The sequence below is a fragment of the Musca autumnalis genome, unplaced genomic scaffold (assembly GCF_047663935.1).
Source record: "Musca autumnalis isolate F117 unplaced genomic scaffold, ASM4766393v1 scaffold_5, whole genome shotgun sequence".
In the NCBI taxonomy this organism is placed as follows: domain Eukaryota; kingdom Metazoa; phylum Arthropoda; class Insecta; order Diptera; family Muscidae; genus Musca; species Musca autumnalis.
In genome coordinates, this window is record NW_027412088.1 from 109,189,373 (window position 1) to 109,208,017 (window position 18,645).

Here is an 18,645-nt window from a genome sequence, read left to right on the forward strand (position 1 = left end):
AATATTTTTCAAAAAATGTTGGCTGCAATTATTTAATTCATTTGCCATTTAACGGCATTTCATAAAATCACTAAAATATTTCATGTAAAAATTTTTACTCGACTACTTATAGCATAACTTCGCCGATCTAGTTATTTATTTAAAAGTACTTTCAAATTTTTATTCTTCGGAAATCAACCTACCGACACCAAGTCAGTATATATAAATATCTCAAACGGTGTGGGACATATGCACACACAAACATGCAAAATTGCCCACAGACAACGTCGGGCCACAAAGGGTTAATGAATTCAAAGGTGGCCGACGCTCGCCAAAAAAAACCAAGTTCGTGAGGGTCGTCCAAAAACGGACGTTGTGCCAGAAAAAATTAAGCCGTGTGTGAACCGGTAATGCAAGAATGCAGTGCTGTATACCGTGAGATGTTGACATCCTTGGACATTTATTCCACCAACTAACATTTGATATTGCTTGAACACTTGGCGGAAAAAATGGGGTTTTTCTCGTTGGATCCCCTGTCGATCGATGCATGCAATTTCGAAAAAATACGATCTCGGCGCTTCAAATGAATAAGATGGATCCAGGTGACGAATCATGGAACTATGCTGCAAAAACGTTTAAAAACCATGTTTTTGAGGTGTCTCAATCAAACCACTGTAAACAACCCAGCACGTGGTAGTATGCCAAACTGTCTTGAGTACTCTTACGCTAAAAACGGTCAAACTTTCCAAAAAAATGTCAAATGGCGACTGGCGACATTGTAGTGTGTAAGGGGAAATAAGGAGATTGTTTGGATGTTTGTAATGTACACGCAGAAAAATATATGTTAGAAATATGTTTGGATCCAAACAAATATTTGTTTGGGACTGGTTGCAAACAAACATAAGTTTGGATCCAAACATAATTTGGTATTCGTTGGAGTGCAAAGGCAAATCTCCAAAAAAAAAAAAAAAAAAAAATCAACACGATCTAAAATGTTTTAACTTTTATGTGGGACCACATTGGTTACACAATTGAGCATTTATCGCGCGTAACAGATTTTGGGAGATTATCTCAGAAAGTATTAATTTACCCACAAAAAATAGTTATCATATTTTCTTCACATGTGGACTTTAGAGGGGAACAATTACCCAGTAACATTTAGCAAACCTAAAAGCACACCTTATATTTAAAACATGAAATGAAATAAATATTATACCCTATTGTTTCGGATCAAGATACAGTTTGAAAGATAATTTTTTGGCATGAATCAAATGCCGTTTCTTCCTATATATTTTAAAAAGATGTATGATTTAAAATCATATCAATTAGCCAAATTTCATATGAAATTGTTAATACATATACATTTATGTTTCGATATTAATATGCTGTTAATTTTTGTGACATGAGCAACTTGTCGATAAATTGGCATGCGTCCAAATGGATTCATATGATGAATAACAGAAAACATTCAAAAACGCTGATATGTCAAATTCACGTGAAAACACAATTGTTCTATGAAAATAAAAAATAAATCGTTTACGAGAAAAAACATTTTTTCTGTTAAACAATATGAAACATTACAAACTATATAACGTTATAACTATAATACACTACATAATTATTGCATAAAGATTTCTATCAATTTGTATTTAAGTAATTTATAGCTTTATTTAATATAATTGATTTATTATTTAAGTTGTCGTAAATGAATACTGTATATAGTATAGTAGTATATAGTATATAGTAGTAGTATAATTTCTTTGCTCTGTATCTAATGAACAATTTCAAACACCTGTCATAATGTTGTCTTATGTTCATCATTTTGTTCGAGGAGGTAAAGTTTTTAAAATCATATTAATTAGCTACAGTTCATATGAAATTGTTAATAATTATGTTTCAACATCCAAATTTATGTGACATTGACGTCACAATAACCAAGAACAACTTGGATTCTCGGTAGACATAATGTGATCATAGTTTTCCGCAAAATCTACAAAGTGTCACCACTTGTCGCCAAACTGGCATGTGTCCAAATGGATTGATACGAAAAAGAAAACATTTACGGCATTGAAATAACAAATTCACGTGAAAACACAAATCTTCTATGAAAATCAAAATTAAATCGCAAATTACATGCTAATGATTTCGTTTGTAACACATCGAAATATTCGTCGAAAACCCTATAAAGAAACAGCTTTATATTTTGATAGAAAAGTTTCTATTACTCCTGGAATGTTTGGTATTTAAAATGGTTTATATCGGTCCTCGGTCCTGAATTGTCGGTAAAGGTCCAGGTTTTGATATATCCCCTATAGAAAAGTTCCGCTCGATTTACTGTTTTTTGAAGTTTTAGTCACATTTGGTGGAAAATTACGCCGTTTTACTAGATAATCATATTTATTTAAATAAAACTTATTAATTATTTAAATTCCAAAAATAAATACTGTATCGATTTGACACAAGTTCTGTTACTTTATTCCTTTCTCGACAAGAATACTGATCAACAGGACTTTTGTTTCATTTGATTTCATTACAGTTTCAAACTCAAATTATTTTCAAATCAAGAATTAGTTTTTTTCATCAGCTCTTCTTTGTAAGATATAGCTCAGGGCCCTATTTTACGTTTTTTACCTAGATTTTCATTATTCGTGGTCACCAAAAATATTTTGTGGTGTTTTTGTACCCTATACTACTACTTTTTTGTTGTATGTGGTCAAACAGCGAAGATATCACAATAGTCGTAAATTAAACTTTTAATTTTTGCGGTTTTAGTTATAATGACGAATATCACAGCTTTGGTTGGGGACTTTCCAAAATCAAAGCCTGACTATGAAAGTTGAAAATCCCATCTTTACAATGATGCAAAGTAGGTTGGCGTAGGTGGCCAAATAAGGGATATATCGCAATAGTCAGTAATACATCCCATTTTTTTAAATCATGCTACAGGTCGCATCTTTGGTTGGATCGTCACGAAATTTCCCGGATGGGAAGAAGTTTACATATTTTGGCCATTCAGGCATCGGAATGGGTAAAAAACTTATGTGGACAACAATTCAAAGTTTTATTCTTATGCGAATATATCCGCTTTTAGTAGTCCTATTCCCAAAACCGGTAAATGGATGAGGAAAATATCACCTTTATGATGATGCCAAATAGGTTGGAGCACATCCCAATTTCCCATTTTTTATTGGAATTGTACTGACGAGTAACTCAGGTTTGGTTGGATGCGTTTCAATAATGAAGATATGTTCCCAATTGCTTTACCAAAATTAGTGAAATGCTTGTGATGTTGAGAAAGACTTCAATTTATGCAATTTTATTTCCATGTCAAATATTTCTGCTTCTGTTGGACATATTCCAAGGAGAGAGCTTGATAATGAAACTGAACCATATGAGCTTTAAATTAATACAAAATGTGGCATTTATGGTAAAATATTATAATATTTTGAAGTTTTTACTTTAATGACAAATACTTCTGCTTCTATTTAGTGTATTAAAAATTAATCAACAACACCAGCAAAGCTTTCAATCAGTACCAAGTAGATGTCGGCAGTAGTCAAATATAAAATTAAATATTAATTATTTTGGTGCAGTTCGCCTGTCATTTGGTATAAGAGCCAGATAGGAGAAAACTTTAGTATCTTCCTAAAAACAATGTTTACGAGTGATAAGCTTATGCACTGGGGTAGTGGTGTAGGGTAATACATAGTCGGCTTCGTCCCTACTAGCCTTTTCTCACTTGTACTTGTAACTTTGTTTAGGGGATGTCATATGCTCGATTAAAACAGTTTTTGCTATATTCATCGTAAATATTCCTTGGAAAATATAGAAAACCCATACCAGACTTTGTCAAAAATTTCGTATTTTGTGTACTTTAAAGTAGAATTACACAAAATTATGAAAAATTTGTCAACGCAGATGTTACTCCCCTTTTAACATTTTAATTGTCACTGGAAGATAGTCGTAGATATCCTACGCATTTTGACGTACAATATCAGATATCTACTTTAAAGTACACAAAATTCGCATTTTTTGTAAAATCTTGTATGGGTCTTCTATACTCGTATACATATAAATATAGATTGAGCGCACGACATCCCTTAACAAACTCATGTTTAAAAAAAGAAAAACACGCAAAAAATATTTTTTTGTGACCAAGAATAATGTAGATTTTCTTAAAAATCGTAAAATGGACCCCTGAGCTATATCTCAAAAATAAGAGCTGATGGAGGAAAACTGCTTCCGGATCTGAAAATAACTCGCTAATTTGAATAAGAAATACAACACAAATTCGGATGTATCAGCCAACTATTTACATTTTGTTCACCAGTGTAATTAGTAAAATTAAAACGCAAATTATTTAATGAGAAGTTTTAATAAAATTTGATATACTATTTCTATCATTAAGTCTTGGTAGTTAAATACTTTAAATTAGCAAAAATTTCAATTATAATTGTCGGTAATTCTGTCGTTAATTAGTCACAAAATGTCTATGATGTTTTCCAGCGGCAATCATAATTACTTGAATAAAATAACAATATTTAATAATAATATACATATGTATTTGTTTCTTCCATAGAATTTACATACATATAGCAACGCATGTAGAAATCAACCAAAATATTTAGAAAATTTTTGTCAAAATTTAAAATCATCCGACTGCTATCGATGTTATTTATTTTAAACCTTAATCACTTGTTAAATACCAACATGAAATAAGTGTGCAATCTGGAATAATGTTAAATCAACACTTTTAGTTCTCAACTTTCTGAATGAAATATGATATAGATAAGCCTAATGTCAATGTTCGGTTATTTGAATTCTTAAAATACCTTTTTAGTATTCGTATGTAAGACCAAAGCTTTTAAAAGCGTTCTCCCCTAAAACAAATTCCACAAAACAAAAATGTGCTTTTGGTAAAAAACTTAAAAGCTTTCCTTGTTGCCAGCTACAAAAAAATTTTTATTTGAATTTTTTAAATATTTTATTTTTCTTTCAAAAGGGAAGTATTAACTATTCACATAAATTTGTTTATTTAAGGTTAACTGGAACTTTACTTATTTTAGGTTACAATTTCGCAAATGTTACGAATTTTTTTTTTTGTATATTATTTCATTGTATCCCAGCAAAATTTGACGGAAGGGGTTCTTTGCGATGACGTGATTTCATGTCATCTTTTGCATTGGTTCAAAGGAAGTCGTGGAAGATCCGACCTTTTCATTAGGATTTGAACCAATGCAAAGGAAGTCGTGAAAGATCCGATCTTTTCATCAGCATTTGTACCCATTCCATCGATCCAATAGAGATGATGTTTGTGTTTTTATTTACACACCTGTTTATTTTCATTTTGGTATGTTCCAGTACTGCAAAAATCTACTAATTTTTTTTCCGATAACATAAAGGAAAAATTGTTATCGTAGTAAAAATAAGTAGATTCTTGCAGTTTCTGAAAAGACCAAAGTTGTTAGAACTGTCGTCGTGATGTTGTCTTACATTTCCTGCATATCAAACAACTAAAACTTCTAAACAATTGGTATTATATGAAGTCCCAACCATCGAGCTAAAAATAGAATCGGACTGCACACATTGCTATTTTAAAAGTCAATCAAATCTCGCTTCTTGGAATTTGAAAAAAAGTCCGAAACGAAAAGGAACAAGAATCTGAAAATAAAGAAGAAACTACTTTTGGAAAGAAACTATTAAAAATAAATTAATTAAGCATAAATGGTATTTTCCATAAAAAGTCTCTCCTCCCCGTTCGTTACATTTTGTTCTTAGAGATCCCTAAAGCAAGCCGGGTTGTAGATCCCTACATATTTCCGTCACTAAACAAAAGAGTATAAATTACCAAAATGTTGTTATAAAATAACAAAATTATAAAATAAAAGTAATTTACGAAATAAAAATACTTAAAGGAGTGCATTTGGAGTCCATGTCGAAATCTGAACTGGTGATGGGAAGATAATTGAAAAAACCTTTTGTAAGATGAAAGAATATCAGTTGCGGAGAACGGAGGAAGTAATCTTTTGCGTTGCAGCGGTGGTGATTACATTGCAATTTTGGATGTAAACTTTTGAAAAACTAAACTGATAAATTAATTGTAGTTATTTCATGAATTCGTTTGAATTAATAAAGAGTTTTGTTTTTCATGAAAACCATATTTCAATACAGCATTTCCATTTTCCAAACAATACATGAAAATTTCATGCCAAGGGGTTGGTGAAAATGACATGCCAAAGCATTGGTTAAAATGACATGTCAAAGCATGGGTGAAAATGACGTGTCAAAGCATTGGTGAAAATGACATGTCAAATCATTGGTGGAAATGACATGCCAAAGCATTGGTGGAAATGACATGTCAACGCATTGGTTAAAATGACATGCTTAGGATCCAGAAAAGAACGTCATCTTTTGGGGTCCACACTCATATAAAATTCATCGATGAAGATGCTAAAAAGATGACATGCTAGATCACTTGCACCCATGATTGAATGCCATCTTTGGCATCGAACATTTTGCTGGGATAATATTGGATATGAAGAACCTAGAACCCATTTAACGGTAACATTGTGTTACATGTAAGATATTTTTTTCAGAAATTGTGAATTCTTTGCAAAATATTATCAAATATTACACTGTCAGTTTTAAAGTCAACGTACTTTTGGAACAATTTTCTGGCAAATACAAATGTTTCTTTACAATATGCAAAGTATTATTTAGAGATGACAAAGGTAGTTATTAAGATAGACATTGATGTTAACGAAATACGCCTCGATGACTGTCATTCTTGTTGGCCAATGCTTAAGATAAATTGGCATTTTGGTAAATCCCACATTAAACAGTACTGCCTGATATAACTTTTGGATGATAAATGACAATTTTTTCCGATGAAGGAAGTTGTATCTGGGACAGAAAATATTTAATTTGTTGTCAATTTGTTTTATGTTTGTCGTCATGTTATATCCCAGCAAAATGTTCGATGCCAATGATGCCATTCAATCATGGGTGAAAGTGAGCTGGCATGTCATCTTTTTAGCATCTTCATCGATGAATTTTATATGAGCGTGGACCACAAAAGATGCTATTCATTTTTGGATCCAAAGCATGTCATTTACACCAATGCTTTGACATGTCATTTTCACCAATGCTTCGGCATGTCATTTCTACCAATGCTTTGGCAATTTTCACCAACCCTTTGCAATGACATTATAATTACGACGAGAGTTTTAACCACGTTGGTTGTGATTTCGAGTCTCCGACAACATCAAACCTATTGTAAATAATTAATCTTATATATTTAGAAAAATTTTATAAATAAAAACACAAAATTCATCTCGATTGGATCGATGGAATGGGTTCAAATGCTGATGCAAAGATCGGATCTTTCACTACTTCTTTTGCATTGGTTCAAATGCTAATGAAAAGATCGGATCTTTCACTACTTGGTTTGAACCAATGTAAAATATGCCATGGAATCATGTCATCGCATGGAACCCCTTCCTTCAAATTTTGCTGGGATGTTATGAGTTAGGTTATAGGTTAAAGTTGTATATCCCTGCAATTTTTATCATTTCTAGTTTAACAATAATCATGTTAGTAATTTAAAATGTAGGTCAGTTGTTAGACTAAACAAATTGACAACGAGCAAGGTCAACTAATCCCCAGTATTCCAACGATGGAGCTCCTCACCAATATTGTCTTTGGCTCGATAGAAGTTACTTTTACATGAGAGCTATACCAATTAGTGAAGGTATAATTAAGCTCAAATTTTGTGTCCTATCATACTGAGATAGAGTGTTCAAAGAGAGTTCAAATGCTGATGCAAAGATCGGATCTTTCACTACTTCTTTTGCATTGGTTCAAATGCTAATGAAAAGATCGGATCTTTCACTACTTGGTTTGAACCAATGTAAAATATGCCATGGAATCATGTCATCGCATGGAACCCCTTCCTTCAAATTTTGCTGGGATGTTATGAGTTAGGTTATAGGTTAAAGTTGTATATCCCTGCAATTTTTATCATTTCTAGTTTAACAATAATCATGTTAGTAATTTAAAATGTAGGTCAGTTGTTAGACTAAACAAATTGACAACGAGCAAGGTCAACTAATCCCCAGTATTCCAACGATGGAGCTCCTCACCAATATTGTCTTTGGCTCGATAGAAGTTACTTTTACATGAGAGCTATACCAATTAGTGAAGGTATAATTAAGCTCAAATTTTGTGTCCTATCATACTGAGATAGAGTGTTCAAAGAGAGTTCAAATGCTGATGCAAAGATCGGATCTTTCACTACTTCTTTTGCATTGGTTCAAATGCTAATGAAAAGATCGGATCTTTCACTACTTGGTTTGAACCAATGTAAAATATGCCATGGAATCATGTCATCGCATGGAACCCCTTCCTTCAAATTTTGCTGGGATGTTATGAGTTAGGTTATAGGTTAAAGTTGTATATCCCTGCAATTTTTATCATTTCTAGTTTAACAATAATCATGTTAGTAATTTAAAATGTGGGTCAGTTGTTAGACTAAACAAATTGACAACGAGCAAGGTCAACTAATCCCCAGTATTCCAACGATGGAGCTCCTCACCAATATTGTCTTTGGCTCGATAGAAGTTACTTTTACATGAGAGCTATACCAATTAGTGAAGGTATAATTAAGCTCAAATTTTGTGTCCTATCATACTGAGATAGAGTGTTCAAAGAGAGTTCAAATGCTGATGCAAAGATCGGATCTTTCACTACTTCTTTTGCATTGGTTCAAATGCTAATGAAAAGATCGGATCTTTCACTACTTGGTTTGAACCAATGTAAAATATGCCATGGAATCATGTCATCGCATGGAACCCCTTCCTTCAAATTTTGCTGGGATGTTATGAGTTAGGTTATAGGTTAAAGTTGTATATCCCTGCAATTTTTATCATTTCTAGTTTAACAATAATCATGTTAGTAATTTAAAATGTAGGTCAGTTGTTAGACTAAACAAATTGACAACGAGCAAGGTCAACTAATCCCCAGTATTCCAACGATGGAGCTCCTCACCAATATTGTCTTTGGCTCGATAGAAGTTACTTTTACATGAGAGCTATACCAATTAGTGAAGGTATAATTAAGCTCAAATTTTGTGTCCTATCATACTGAGATAGAGTGTATATTATGGTTGGGCGATTTGTAAGAGGGAAAAATTGTAATGGACGCTTCGCGTTTCTGGTTCTTGGGATTGTACTGAGCAAATAATTCCACTAGACCATATGTCTACGGTGAAAATCGAGCTTTCGGATTTTGACTTAAACAACTGGATCTCTCTATGTCGGCCAAAATACAATATTCCTGTATACGAATTTGATATGCCCTTTAACGGTTTTCCAAGTTTAAAAAGTCAAGATTTCAATGGTCTTTAGATGAATGAAATCGATAAAAAATTATAAATGTTAGAAGCAATTATTAAAAATCATTATTGCAGAATAAATAAGGTGAAGTAATTATAGTCATACGCTACTGGGTACCATAAATAAAATAATTTGTATAAATCATACGCCGGTGGGGATAAAATTCCAGAATTTCATAAATATATGAAAAAAAAAACAAAATAAAGAATGAACAATGTTCAACAATGCTTTTAGTTTGACGTCTGACAAAAACATCACTTCACTATTCGTCGTAGACCCCCCATGTGGTATACCAAAATTCATATCTCAACAAGATAAAGAGATTCTGAGATGTGTGTCGGTCTGTATATTAAAAACTGTAATCAAAATCCAGGCCGCAATTATGGCAATCACGAAATTTTGTATGGAGGTCCGACCAGAATAGACACATATTGTTATTGGTGACCAAAAACAAAAATTTATCCAATTTTGTAGCGGCTCTGTAGGTCGCAATAATAGTCTGATCGGAGTGAAATTTTAAGTAAAGTTTGAGTTTACGACAAAGAAGAAGCTTGCAATTTAACATGATGATCAGATAATATTTGGCGGGTCAAATGGGCCAAAACTTTTTGTGTGGAAATTTGTAAGATTTTTTGGTATAATGACTACTATATCTTTATTCCTGGAATATATGTTCCACCCATGACCTTTCCATTGATGTCAATTATGCTGATGTAATTGATCAGATTAAAGAGTTACAGCCTAGTATATACAGGGATCTCAAAGGTATAATGGTGTGTTCTGTAATAATAATCAAGTAATGGCAATAATTTTGGATAATGACCTAATAGTGTGTAGCGGTTTAAATGGGTCGTCATTTTTGTGGGAAAATGTTTGTCCACATATTAGGATTTATTTGAAGTATACACAATGGAAATGGCATTTGAAACCCCGACCCACTGGGTTAACCCGGTTATATGTAAACGGCCTATTAGTCCCAATTTACATTGGGCGAGTTTACTTGCGGCAATTGTCATTTTGTAGGAGAGAGAGGTGAGGCATATGGTAACCCTTTGCCTCTCAGCACCCTCTCTCACCTACAAACTGACAATTGCCGCAAGTAAACTCGCCTAATGTAAATTGGGACTTAATTTTCAATAACAACAATGTTGTTTTTGTAAATTTGTTAGTTGTTGTAATTCATACATATACCTTATATAAATTTGCCTTGCTAAATGCCATTTTCAGCCATTTTCTGTGATAATGAGGCTTAAATCTTTAGAATACCGAAAATAGGGAGGTATCGTTCTACACGCAGAGAAAAAATATTTTTCGCTTTTGTTGGAACAAAAATATCTGTTTTGGTTCCAAAAATATATTTGTTTTGTTCAAACATTGTAATCCAAATCCAAAAATACCATCTTTTTTTCCAAACATAGAAAACAAAAACAACTTTCGAATTTCCGCAATATTGTAAAAATCGTTAACAATACCGATTGTAGGAACAATCTTAATCTAAATTTTTTTACAAAACATATTGTCAGCCCTGAAAACCAGATACTAAATTTTTTGATTTGAGTGTATATACATACTTCTCATATACACTTTCCACACAACTTTGATATAAATATCGCGTATAATATTACGAGCATTGATGAACGCAATACATGGTTTGCTACTTTAGCTGACAACAAAGACAAACAAAAAGCCACAAGCAGCCACCACAACATAAGGAATAATTAAACACCATAACAAACATGAAAAGGAAAGGAGAATGAAATAAAGAATAAGAATGAAACAAAACAGAAACAAATAAAAACAAGAGTCTCATTGTTGGTATACATACACACAAAAACAAAGATAAAGGCAGCATGTCATACAAACACCACAACTCACCAAAATTATTTTTTCAACACGGCATCGAATAGCGAGAGAAGAGAAAAAAAATTTCGAAGAAAAGAGAGAAATATTGTTCAGTTGACACAAACTATTTTTGGATTTAACAAAAACGATTGTTGGATTCACAATACTACATAAGGAATCCAACAATATGTTAACAATACATATTTTGCTCTTGGGATATTGTTGGCTCAAACATATTTTTTTCTCTGCGTGTATGGGGGCTATATCAAAACGTGGACGTGTATTGTCAAATTTCTGGAAAAAAATTTGAAGCCCTCAAAGAAGACTAAGTCCCAATTTACATTAGGCGAGTTTACTTGCGGCAATTGTCAGTTTGTAGGTGAGAGAGGGTGCTGAGAGGCAAAGGGTTACCATATGCCTCACCTCTCTCTCCTACAAAATGACAATTTCCGCAAGTAAACTCGCCCAATGTAAATTGGGACTAAATACAAAAGACAAACTGAATGACAAATATAATTATCCCCTCCATCTTATGGTGTAGGGTATAAAAATTGCTTGTTTGGCCAATCCGAATTTTTTGTTGAATTTTTGCAAGGAATGCCTCATAAATTTGGCATCCTCCAGATTTTTGATTTTTTTAGGTTTCAGCCAAATTGTAGGTACGCCTATTGGTATAGCCCAGATTTACCGGTACCACCATGTTCAAGGTATTTTGAACTGACTGTAAAATTGGTCTGAGTTATAGCTTAATAGCGACAAAATTTCTCACATCGTAAAGATGTCAATAATATGGATGATGATTGGTTAGTTTTTGGTTCGGTTGGAATCGACCATACATCTTGTGTGAAATGGGCACATTTAATTTTTGGCCTATATTTTAATGTATACCTAAGTATACCTATAACGAAAAGTGGACCAATACGGACATTTTGTTGCCCAGAGTTTCTGACATCCTATAAGCTTAGTTAATCACCACAAAATAATACACAAAAAAAGTACATTTATCATATTCAGTCTTGTGTTCATGTTTACGAATCTATAATTATTTGCTATCCCCATAATATTCTGTACCGATACTGTATACGTACTAAGCTTTTCACTGAGTGTATTCAATGGCATCTAAAAAATACCGGTCTCATTGCAAGAGAATAATTTGGAAAAGCTTACCCAGAGAAAAGCTAACACAAAACATGTTTGTGTCTCCACAACGAATTCCATGTGATTTTAACACAGCTGTTGGTTGCGATGACGTAGAGTTACCATGCATATTTGAAAACGTTTGTTAAGGTAAAAGGTCACACGGCATATAAAATGAAATGCACTTCTAACTTGGCAACAAAATGTAATTTATAATGTGATAATTGATGACGGATAGTGTGACAAATGCTGTTAGGTGCTAATAGTGGAAAAAATACGAAATCTGTTGAATAGAAGGTGTCACTATCAATATATTTATTATTTATTTGACGGCAAGAAATATAATCATAACTGAATTGATTGCAATAATAACTGAATAAATAGCTCGTTTACTTCTTGTTAGTTGCCGACTCTTTGATGGGAGCTGTTTTAACAAAACAATATTGCACCCCATGGAAAATAAAATGTGGACTTTTAATTTTATGTAAACAATTAAAATTGTATTCAAGCTACACGTTGTACATGCAAATAAGGAAGCATTGACATATGATTCGGTATTGTAATACGTGTGGACTAAAATAATGTTTGTTTTTCTTTGATGTATCATTAACCTTACAAACGTGAGGCGTCACAGCTTTTAAGAGGAAATAAACTTAAAATTCGTGCAGGAAAATTGGAACAAACATTAGATTACATTTGATGGACATGCCATTACTTGCATGAAGTTAATGGGTGCATGGGTGTAGAGTTTGGTTAATTTAGTATGCGTGATGAAAATAGTTTATAGAACTTCAAACAATTTCAAGCCGTCACGGTCAATAAAAGTAAGTAACGTACTCGTAACTTATTTGGTGCATTATATACTTTTTTATAAAAGTTTAAAAGGTTTAGTTTGTTTTGATCACACAAAAATTACACTTACGAAAACTAGGTAAATGAATGGGAATAGATCGCATGAACATTTTCACTGAAAAAAGTCGGGTAGACCTTTTCACACGACATACAGAAATCGATTTTCCTGGCCAAACCGGTATAACTCCCAATTTTTTTGTCGTCACCGACTATTAATTTCTATATGGTATTCGATAGTAAACAAGGCATATTTATAGAAGGTAAAAGTGACAATCAGCTGTATTCTTACTTTTTTTTGTAAATTTAGTTTTCAAAATGTAATAGGGTCTACTCATGAAATTTGAAATTTCGAAATTTGCTACCATAAACTACTGCTTCTCATCCTAAACGTGTAATAAAAATGCCCTACGACAGTTCTGAATGCTTTATATTTACATTTTGATTCAAATTTGTTCTATTTTAGAGGATTTTAAAAATGTATTTATGTTTTTCCTGAGAACATTTTTGGGACGACCCCGTTATTCTATATTTTCTCTGACAATTAATTTTCAATAACAACAATGTTGGTTTTGTAAATTTGTTAGTTGTGTAATTCATGTATATACCTTATATAAATTTGCCTTGATAGTAAATATATTGAAAGTAAAACCAGTAAGGAAAGGATCAAAGTCGGCCGAAAATATATATGGGAGCTATATCCAAATCAGAACCGATTTCTCTATAATTTGGCACACTTATTTCTAGACCGAATTCAGTCAAACACTATAAATTTCATCAAAATCAGACGTATATAGCGTGTTTGGTGCAGCAAATTCGTGAAATCGGGCGAACATATATATGGGAGCTATATCCAAATCTGAACCGATTTCGATATAATTTGGCACATTTATTTCTAGGCCGAATTCAGTCACACATTCCAAATTTCATTGAAATCGGACATATATAGCGTGTGTGGTACAGAAAATACGTGAAATCGGCCGAAAATATATATGGGAGCTATATCCAAATCCGAACCGATTTCGATATAATTTGGCACACTTATTTGTAGACCTAATTCAGTCACACATTCAAAATTTCATCAAAATTGGACGTATATAGCGTGTTTGGTGCAGCAAATACGTGAAATCGGGCGAAAATATATATGGGAGCTATATCCAAATTTGAACCGATTTTCACCAAAAGCAATAGCGTTCTTCCTATGGCTAAAAAAGTTGTAGTCCGCAATTTTCAGCCGAATCGGACAAAAAATGCGACCTGTACGTTGCGAACAAAAATACATGGACAGACAGACGGACGGACGGACATTCATAAATCGACTCAGAAAGTGATTATATGTATATCCCCAGAAGGAACTATGGGTCTATTTCGTTTCCTTTTGTATGTTACATACAAATGCACAAAGACATAATACCCCTTACCACTGTGTGGTGTAGGGTATAAAAACCAAAAAAAAAATGGTCAAAATATTATAAGGTGTGAGTATCACAAATTCAAACATGCATTTTGGTCCGTATTGAAATTTTGCTGCATAAATGCAATATTTTCGGGGCCAAATTTCCTAGTTTGGGGTGTTATTGTGTTGGGGCCATTTTTCAAATTGGAAAAAAATCCCAAAAGTTGGGGTCCATTTTCATTTGGGGTGTTATTTCATGGGGCCCCTTTTTCTGTACGCCGTCCACAAATATCTCCTATATTAAACGTGGTGAATGCAGTGGTAATGTTAGATCCACCCTGGAACAAGTAAGAACTGGGAACACAAAATTCAAATTAACACTCAATTCGGTAGAAAAATGAGATTAAATTCTTCAAAATTCTGGTGGAAACATATGCAAAATAATTTTACCATTTTCCCATGGTAGAACAATATAAGGTAACTGAATTGGACTGTAATGTTAGTGTCAAATTCTATACGACATTTTATATTTATATTTCGATTTTCGATGTATGTATATTATGGATATATATTTTTTGGGGAAAAATATATCATTCAGAAAAAACTATTTCCCATGCAGACTAAGGCAATCAATGATATGTAACCTCCTCCAAGTCCGAATGACGTACGGCACACTATAACACGGCTTATAGTGTTGGTATAACATTTGTTAATATGTGTGGTATTTTGTAAAATTTGAAAAAATAAAGCCCTAGTAAACATTCAAAAACAAAAGTTTGATACAGTTGTATTGTTGTTGCATTTACTTTACTTCTCACTTTGTTCTACTGCAATCCTTAATTAGTGATTTTATTTTTTTTTTTTTTGAAAATTGTTGTTGTTGTTGTGTAATATGTTCTATGATACCTATTGCAAGATCCACTGGAATACTTGGAAAAAGCGATAAAATGTCGAATGATACTAGCATTTCCTCCTTCTTAATTGCCAAAATGTGAGCTTATTCCAGACCTTCTTGAAAAAACAATTTCGAAATATTTTTGCGGCGACGACTTTGATACAATTTAGGGTTGCTGGTCTCATGCTCACTAGGGTTATGACTTTTTTACAACCTCGTATCCATGTATGATATTTTGAGGAGTTTTTACGTAAGATTACATAAAATCTTAATTATAGCGTGATTCGATGAAAACAGCTTCCACACAAAAAGCTTTTGACGTTTTTATTTTTTAGGTCTTTTGACAAATTTTTGAAGGCATTTAACTGAAATTAAGGTATAGCGGCACAGGACATAACCAAAATGGCATTACCGTTTCTCTCTCAATCAGCTTATCGTCGTATTATTACATATATACCATTTTATATTATATATAACATTATTTCATATATCATAAAAAATAAAAGTGGTTTGTGCGGGACCTATTTCAATATTTATATGGAATAAAACTTATTTTAGTCATTAATAGGTAAAAGATCATTCTATCGTGCAACAGGAAATAATTTTTTCAGATTTTTTTTTTCATTTCAAAGTATTTTTGAAAAAAAAATCAAAGTGGTTTGTGCAGAACCTTTTTTATAATAAAATGGAATGGATGCTATTTTAGGCATTAATAGGCAAACGTTCATTCATTCTCACTAAAGGAAATCATTTTTGAGAAAAGAAATGTCAAAAAGTCGTAACCATAATGCTCACAGTGGGGAAAAATTCCGATCTAGCGTGCAGAAAATAAAAAATTGACTTCAAAGAAACTATGAACATTTAGTGCAGTGTTAAACTAGAGGTTTGACTGTACTTAACTGCATATACAATAATTAGAATTGATTAGTCGGAATGGAATAACGGAACACTTAACATAGATATTTGTTACAGTGTTCACGATGATGTTTTTTAGTTGTAAAATTGCGACTGACGTGTGCTGTCTGTGAAAATATTATGGTCGAATCTTTTGTATTTTTGGTTTATCGCAAAGATATTTAACTAAATTAAACAGTTTTATAAGCCATAAGTTATGTTAATTTAGATGATACGGGTTAATTATATGTAACGTCCATTTTATTCCATATCTCTAAAATTATTTTCTGCGACTTTTTGCGATTTTTGACTTTTTACCATTTTAGCGCAGTATGCTTTTTAAGTTTAGATAAAATAATATGGCCGTTCTAGAAAAAAAATTTTATATAAAATCTCAGATATCATTTGGAATTGATCACAGTATAATAGATAAAAAAAATTTAAAACGTCCGTCCTACGGTTCCTAGGAAATGGGGGAAGTACGAAAATGAAAGAAGTAAAGGGCCCCAAACAAACTGCTACATAAAAGTTTTTATTACTAAACAGAGCACGATGGGGTGATTTTGAACTCTTGTTTTACCCTCCACCACAAATTATGTATATTCAAACCAAATGTCAGCCGTTTCGTTTGGATAATGTGGCTAAAACATTCAAAACGTGGACCTGTACCGACAACTCTCTGTCGGAATAATTTATAACCCCAACTGAGACTACATACCAAATTTTAGCTATTTCAGTTGGGTAATATAGCAAAAATCTTCAAAATACAAAATATCGGGAGGTACTGTTCTATCGGAGCTATACCAGGAAAGTATAACAAATACAAATTTGCCCAATATATCAATAAATAAAGTAAAATTGTCTTATCCAAATTATGAATAACTGTACAATAAAACATCAACTTTTATTTTCTGCACGCTGGATCTGTATTTATTCCCATTGTGATGTTGTGGTACAGGGTCTTTGTGCATTTATATGTAACATCCATAAAGTAACGAACGTAATCAAAATACAGGTCACATAATAAATTATACTGTTCTAGTGAAAATTGGGGATGGTATTTTTTGTCCAAAGGACGAACGGGGTGTATTTTGTGAGAATCAGATTTTGATATAGTTCCCATACATATTTTTGATTGATTTCATGCATTTGATGAAACCTTTTAAATGTGTGACGGAATTTGGTGTAGAAATAGACTTACCAAATTATGTTGAAACCGATTCAGAGTTGGATATATGTACATAGCTCCCAATTTCATGTTGATGCCCGAAACTCCTCAAGTCTGTCTAATTTTGATGAAATTAAGAAAAGATCTAGAAATCATTTCGTCATATCATATAGTCGGTCTCGACCACTTTGATTCTTTCCTTACAGTTTATTATTGAATTGTGGAATTATTTAACATTTTTACAAGTTAGCAAATTGACAAATCAGCAACATACGCACTACATAGTGAAATAATTCATTTTGGAGATTTCTTTTTTTGCACTGTCGAGTAAAATATTAAATCAAACAATGGCAACCCTTTCTATCTTCTCACATAATAAGCTCCACATAGAATAAAAAAATCTGTTTTTTCGTAACAATGGAGCTCATACAAGAAACTACGTAATGATGAATAATGCAAAACTTCGGTAGATTTGATCCCACTTACCGTAACAGACGGGTAAAAAACAGAAACAATAAATTTAAGACCACAAAATAAACAAAAAAAACACCGACAATTTTACAATACACGAAACGAACGTCAAAAATATACAAACTGTTTCAAAATTGGGGGACACCACTCACTCACTCTCCCACCATTTGACTGCGAGAGACTTAATCAGACTATATACGGCACAGCACTCGACAGAGTTACGCTATCCGTCAAGTAGTCAAGTAGTGCGGTGGTTACCTTTTTCGGTCGCTTATCATTTTCATGTTGTGCTCCGCTGCAAGCTAATATCGTGTCGCCAGTGACATGGGGAAATTTTGCATTATTAACTCTGTTGTGTTAACAACCAGTGCTACAATAGTATGAAGTGTTTTCTGTTCGAAAAAATAATGTCATTCATATTTGTGAGAATTCATTCATTCATAAAATAAAATTCTGTTCGGAAAAACCTAGAAACGGGAAATCAGGAAATTTCAAAAGCAACAACACCGATTCCTATACATGTAAAAGAACAAGAGAATCCAATTGGAATTATCGATTAAACAAATAATCGTCAACAAGCTATTACAAAAACGTTCATCGTTACTGTATATCCGCCCAACCA

General features: G+C 32.7%; 1 protein-coding gene across 1 annotated transcript in view; it reads right to left on the reverse strand.

Annotated features, from left to right (window-relative positions):
* Window positions 1-18,171, reverse strand: part of Incenp (Inner centromere protein) — a 253,177-nt gene extending 235,006 nt beyond the window's left edge. The window contains exon 1 of the mRNA XM_073956958.1: window positions 18,039-18,171. The gene's annotated coding sequence lies outside the window, so the exon portion shown is untranslated. The remainder of the gene's footprint in view (window positions 1-18,038) is intronic.
* Window positions 18,172-18,645: the final 474 nt, after the last annotated feature.